Below are 6,588 nucleotides of genomic sequence, written 5' to 3' on the forward strand. Positions count from 1 at the left end.
ATGTGTTCTGGGGGTGAGGGGGTGGGATGGGAGCAGGACCTGGTACTCCCTTTCTAAAAGTTTCATCATCACTGCTATAGACCATCTACAAAGAAAAAATAGAAGAATTAAAAAGTTTGAGAAACCAATCAGAAATCAGGCAAGAAGATATGTCATCAACCACCAACCATGCCTACTCAATAAACTCTAGTGGCTTCTTATTTTCTCTGGGATCAAATACAAAATGATGTGTTTGGCATTCAAAGTTCTTCATATCATCTCCCTGTCCTACCTTTACAGATTCTTATACCAATTCCACGCTGCTATCCTTCAGTCTAGTAACAATAATATCCTATCCTTTAGCTAAATATATTTTCTCTAGCATGCACCTTCTCTATCCCTAGAACTCTCCCTGGTTTTCTCCATCTACTGAAATTGCTAGTATTCTTTCAGTCCAAACAAAAATCTCTCCTTTTACTAAAGCCTTTTCCCCCCAATCCTCATTAATTCTAGACACTTCCCTCTTTTAATCATTTCCCATTCATCCTGTATATAATTAGCTTTGTATATAGTCATTTACATGTTGTCTCACCCATTAGGTTGTAAGTTATTTGAGGGCAAGAACTTTTTTTTTGCTCCATTTTACATACACAGCACTTAGCATAGCACCTGACACCATTTTTAATAAATGTTAATTGATTGATTGATTGATATTGTATGGATGGATATTTTTCCTGTATGTGAAAAGAAAAGAAAGAAGAGTAATACTTTCTTAGTACAGTTGAAATAATAATAGACAAAGAAGAGAAGCAGAGACACTCAATTATTTTGTTCCTGCTATGTAATCCTTCAGAGGCAATGATCTTTTGACTGGAAAGGACACAACAGTGACTACCAGAGAGTTTAAAAGATGAAAAATATCAAGAAGGAAAGTTGTCCTTGAATTATATTGAAAGGGCTTGATGAAACACATTTTTTTGTACTGAACGAATTAGTAGGTGTGATTTCTTACCAATACTCTCAGTTTTGTAAATAGTAAAGGTACTGCAGATTTAGAGAAGTACAGATGTCCTTCTAATGTCCCCAAAAGAAAAGAGAATAGAAAATGCAAATGATAAGGCCGTCTGGCAGATTTTCTGGGAAAATTCTAGACCACATAATTGAGTAAACTGATAGTCCCTGAGCCACAATGGCAGAGTAAAATCAGGGTATCACCTGAGATCTCCTAAATTTCCCTACAAAAAAATTAAAACAATGACTCAAAATGAATTTTGGAGCAGCAGAACCAACAAAAGGATGAGGTAAAAAAAATTTCCTGTCCAAGACAACTTAGAAAGTTGGCATGAAAGGTCTATCTCACTGGAGTGAGAATGGAGTAAAGTCCAGCACAGGATCCACCTCAGGAAACCAGCAGCAAGCCTCAGGGGCAACTGAATAAACATGGCAGCTTCTGGAACTTTCAGTACACATATGGGAAGGGAGTCAGAAAACTGTTCAGAAGGAGATTACAGGAGACTACTCTTTGATGCCATTGAGTGTAGGATTCTGGTGCATTTTCCATACACAGTTCTGGGTAATAGTCTCAGGGTAAAGAGAAGGACAAGGAAAAACAAAGACCCTAAATCACAATTCCAGGGTGGAAAAGAGTGCTTCTGATTGATCTCCTTAGATCATGCCAGCTTGGAAGAAGTGGAACTTACATATACCCAGAACTACTTCTTAATACAGCAATATAAAAAAAAAAAACTAAAGCTCAAGACAGTGCCACATTCACCCTGGTAACAGAGACTACCAGTAACATAAAGTTAAATGTCAAGAAATAGGTCAAGAAAATGAACAAATAGCAAAAAAGGAATCTTACAAAACAAAGTTACTAAGATGGCAGGGAAGATGGAAACAATTTCAGAAGAAGATAATGAGTTCAAAACCTTAAAAAAAATTGTGAATTGGTCTCAGGCTCTGAAATGGCTCAAAAATATTTTTTTAACAGTGAAGGAGAGGGAAACTGGGGAAAAGAAATGAAAGTGCAATTAAGAGTTAACAACATGGTAAAGGGAGCACAAAAAATACTGAATCAGAGTATAGCTGATAAACGGAGAAATAATCTCAAAGAAAGAACTAAACTGCTTTCTTCAAGAACAGGACATGACAAACTGTTTTTTTTTTTTTCCCTCCTTCTTGACAGACTTTCTACATGTCTAGGTCAGGATAATGATATACCTGTAACTTCCTTAAGATTTTAGTGAAGTTATTTCATCTTATTGAAGAAATGATAGAGAGATTTGGCCTAGATAATTGTTTAATTAGGTCAATTTCTATCTGGCTGGATGACCTGATGAAAAGTATAGTAATTAATTGTTTCAGTGAAATATCCTAGGGTTCTATGTTGGGCTCTCAGCTTTTTAACATTTTTATCAATGGCTTGCATGAAGGGATAGATTCCATATTTATTAAAATTTTAGCTAACATAAAAGTAGGAGAGTTTGTCAAGACACTAAATGATAATGAAATCCAAAGCTCAAGGTGATTCTCATAAGATTCTCCTAGTTGATACAAAATTATTACTCAAAATTTGGATTTTACAGAAGGGGAGTAAGGGACATGAGTATGGAAAAGTTCTTCTAGGTTCTGATTTCAAGAGAGAACACACAGGTTTCTAATATCCCTTAAAAAAGATGACCTGAGAGAGAGAAAAAATTCAGGAAGAAGTCACTATATAGAGGAGCTAGTGCTTTGATAATAGTGTGTTCCCAGTTTTCCTTTCTTCAGACTTCAGGGAATTTTTTCTAACCTTGAAATCTCCTTCATTCAAGATATTATACACCAAATGGATAACTTCATTTACTTTGTGTATTGTCTCATATGTTAATCTGTATAACTTCTCTGATTTCTGTTTACTATCAGCTTGGATAAATGGGTTTATTTGCTATTGATGCTCTGTGAGGAGCTTTTATGAAGGGCAGTTAGTGGGAAGGGAATCTAGCTTTTGGATATACTGTAAACCTTAAAATTTCTTAGACTTATAAATGTTGGAAATTTCACCATTGGGAAATTTCATACTTGGAAAATTTCTTACTGATAGTCTATTGGAATGTGAACCCCATTGGCAAGGGAGGTTCCTCCTCCTCCCTTCCTAAGATTACTTTAGGACAGAAACCTTTTGCTGAACAATGGAAAGGGCTGGCAGCATAGATCAAAATTTAAATATTCCAATCTCCACCCTACTCAGGGTAACAGGATTTAGGAAGGGCTGCAGCAAAGGATCAAGATTTAATTATTTGAGAATATGACCTTCAACAGACATGTGCAAAGCCACAGACCTCTGGGTGGTCCTGGGTTAAGCTAGAGCCACCATTGGCACAGGGAAGACATGGACAGTGATTGGTAGATGTGAGAACTGAGGGGAGGGAACTTGGATGGTTTCCTTAAAGAGAGTGGGGTCTGAGGACTAGAGGTGGTGGGTTGGAGAGGTTGTGCTCTGAGAAGCTTGCTCTGAAGGAAGCTGGAGGTGGAGGCCCCTGAGACTGTTTCTCCATTTTGGTCACATGAGTGATAGGGACTGATCTCTTTTCTTTGCCTCAGCTATCTAAGGGCTTGGGCCTTTTGGCCTAGCCTAAACAGAAGGGGTATTTAAGCCCTATTCCCTTCTCTCCCCTTTCTCTCTCCCTCTCTCTCTCTATCTCTAATATCTTTCTTCCTCCTGTTTGTAATTAAACTCCATAAAAGGTTGACCGCTGACTTGAGTTTTCATTTAGGAATTACATAGCTGAATTCCTTGGCGACCTTAAATCAATATATATCAGTCTTTTAAAGTGATTTCCTTGTCACAATACTTTGGAACACTCCTTCCCTGTTAAGGGATAATGTTGGAGAAAGTGGCATGAACCTAATAGTTATTTCATAGTTATATTATGGGGGCAGGGAATAAGAGAAAGGAAATAAACATTTATATAGCACATATACATATATAGCATACATATGCATATATACACATATATTTATAACTACAAATGAATTTCCAAAGAAAATGACTTTTCAAATTAATTTAAATATTGTTATTCCTTTATTATTCATTTTTGTTTGCCCCAATCCCAACTCTCTACCATAATTAAGGAGGATTGTAAGTAAACACAGCCTTTTTTCCCCTTTAGATGCATTTGCACATAGTGGATTTTGCTTGGAAAAGAATTTCTGAGATCATCTCATCCAACACCTTAATTTTACATTTGAAGAAATTGATTTCTAAAAAAGAAATCATTTGCCAGAGATTACATAGGGAATAAGGACCAAATCTGGGACTGGAATTCAGGTCTTTTCACTATGAATGCAGTCCTCTTTTCAAAGAACCACTCCGCCTCACCTGTCATAACCCTATATCTTTCCATGCTACAAGTGCATATATACTTTAAATTTAATATTATACCAAAAAAAAATCTTTTACTTGTTATGTTAGGTACTCTGAATCTGGATGCAAACAGATTTGCTACACTTTGGAACTAAATTACCAGCCGCTGCAGGGAAAGACCAGATGAATTTCTAGAAAAAATGTCTTTTGAAATCAATTTTGAAATAATGTTATTTCTTTATGTGGCATTTCTGTCTGTTCCAGCCCCCCCCCCACTATTAAGTAGATTTGCATATAAATTTACTCTTCATTCCATAAGAGTTCACTAGCCCCAGGCTGCTTAGTCTCACCTGAAATCCTAATCCTTGCTTTCTACATCACAATTGGTAGCAGTGGAAATGATTATGTTGTCACAACCAGAGGATTAGGACTTCAGGTGGGAAATAAACAGAATTAGTAGATGAACTCTAGATAAATAAATATTCTATTCTCATGCAAATATATTCAAATAATGGAAAGAGAATTGTGAGGAAAAGAAAGAAGAAACCAGAAAACTACATCTATTGTATGCCAGCTTGTCTCTAAATTGAAGGATTTTCAGGATTTGCTGGGGAGAAGTCAATCTCTTTTTGAAATCACACCTGGGAGTTATGATAATTTTATACAAAACACTCCAAAGGACAGCAGGAAAGGTTTCAGTTCTTTTGGTCTTAGTATATTACATGTAAGAAAGGAAAAAGAGAAAAGCCAAGGGTGGTGAGGGACCCAAATTTGTAAAGGTATTTTAGTGAAACAAAAACATAATATAATAATGGAAAATCATTTTAATAATAATATTAGGGTATTGCAATGGGAAGAGAACTGGTTATTAGGACAGCTAGGTGGTTCAATGGATTGAGATGCAGGCTCAGAGATGGAAGGTCCTGGATTCAAATTTGACCTTAGGTACTTCCTAGTTATATGACCCTGAGCAAGTCACATTGCCTTAATACTCTTCTATCTTGGGAACCAATGCAAAGTATTGATTCTACAGAAGGTAGGGGTTTAAAAACAACAATAAAAAGAGGGCATAGGTTCAAATCCTAATTTTCTGTGATCTTGGTCAAGTCACTTAATTCCTCTGACTCTCCTTCCTGTAACCATCAAAATCAGGAGACTGAAAGAGATGATCTCTTAGGTTCCTATCAGCTTTAAATTGCATGAACTGTCATTGTCACGAATATGATCACTAATCTCTGACAATATCCTTTAGCAAAGTAATATATAAGATCATGGAAAGCTGAACTGCAGAAGTTTGGGAAAGAAAGACCAATCATTCCCCAGAGAATATAGTTGTACCTTTAGAAGTAAAGCTTCAGAAAATGAGAGAAAAGGGTTTCTTCATTCTAATAAGAGACCAACCAACCAGAGAGGCAGGAAAAGAATGCCCTGGGGAGTTCACTTGACTGCTGAAATAGGATGGGGTCACTCAGACAAGCTGACTGGAGAATTGTAAAGTTGGAGGCGCCCTCAATCTGAGTTTGAGGTCATATATGACTCCCTCAAAGTGATTGAGGGCAGTATATAGCCTTCAAAGTGGCTTTTTTCTTCTTCTTTTCTTGGTCTCTATCACTTTTCTTTATTCCCTTTCTAGTCAGTGATGCCTTCTCCTATTTTCTCTGGAGTCTTCCAGGATTATGAATACCTCCAAGGTTTAATTGCTTTTGTATTTTATGCAGGAGACCTTCCCAGGGAAGGAAACTGTTTGTACTTTATTCCATAGTGGATATAATAATCTCTCTAGTGCACATTTCACTCTGTTTGCATGCAATATTCATCTCTCTCTAGAAAGGCAATATAAAAAGGCTCCTGTTTGCTCCCATTTGAATAAAACTATAATACTGTCAGCTATTCAAAGATAAATAGTCAATACTTACTGGAATGTTCAACAGCAGCCACTAGGCTATATCAAAAGCTATAAAATGACATTTGAAGCCATCTGAAGATATTGGCAATCAGAGATTGAGGGAATAGAAAATGACTGTAATTATTGGCCCTTGTGTTTGAAAATATCAATTTTCTTCTTTCTTTTCCCAGGTAGTATGATTTCCTTAAATTTGTGACTAAGAATGTTCTAAAGTAGGTATTTTCTGAGACATTAGGTCATATCACCTTAAAAAGGGCTTTTGTTAGTTTTCAAAGAAAATAGCCACCCCCACCCCAAAGTGATGCCCTACAAAACCCAGGTATAATAGCAGACATGCAGTGCAGGCAATGAGCTCATT

This window comes from Monodelphis domestica, chromosome 3 (assembly GCF_027887165.1).
Source record: "Monodelphis domestica isolate mMonDom1 chromosome 3, mMonDom1.pri, whole genome shotgun sequence".
In the NCBI taxonomy this organism is placed as follows: domain Eukaryota; kingdom Metazoa; phylum Chordata; class Mammalia; order Didelphimorphia; family Didelphidae; genus Monodelphis; species Monodelphis domestica.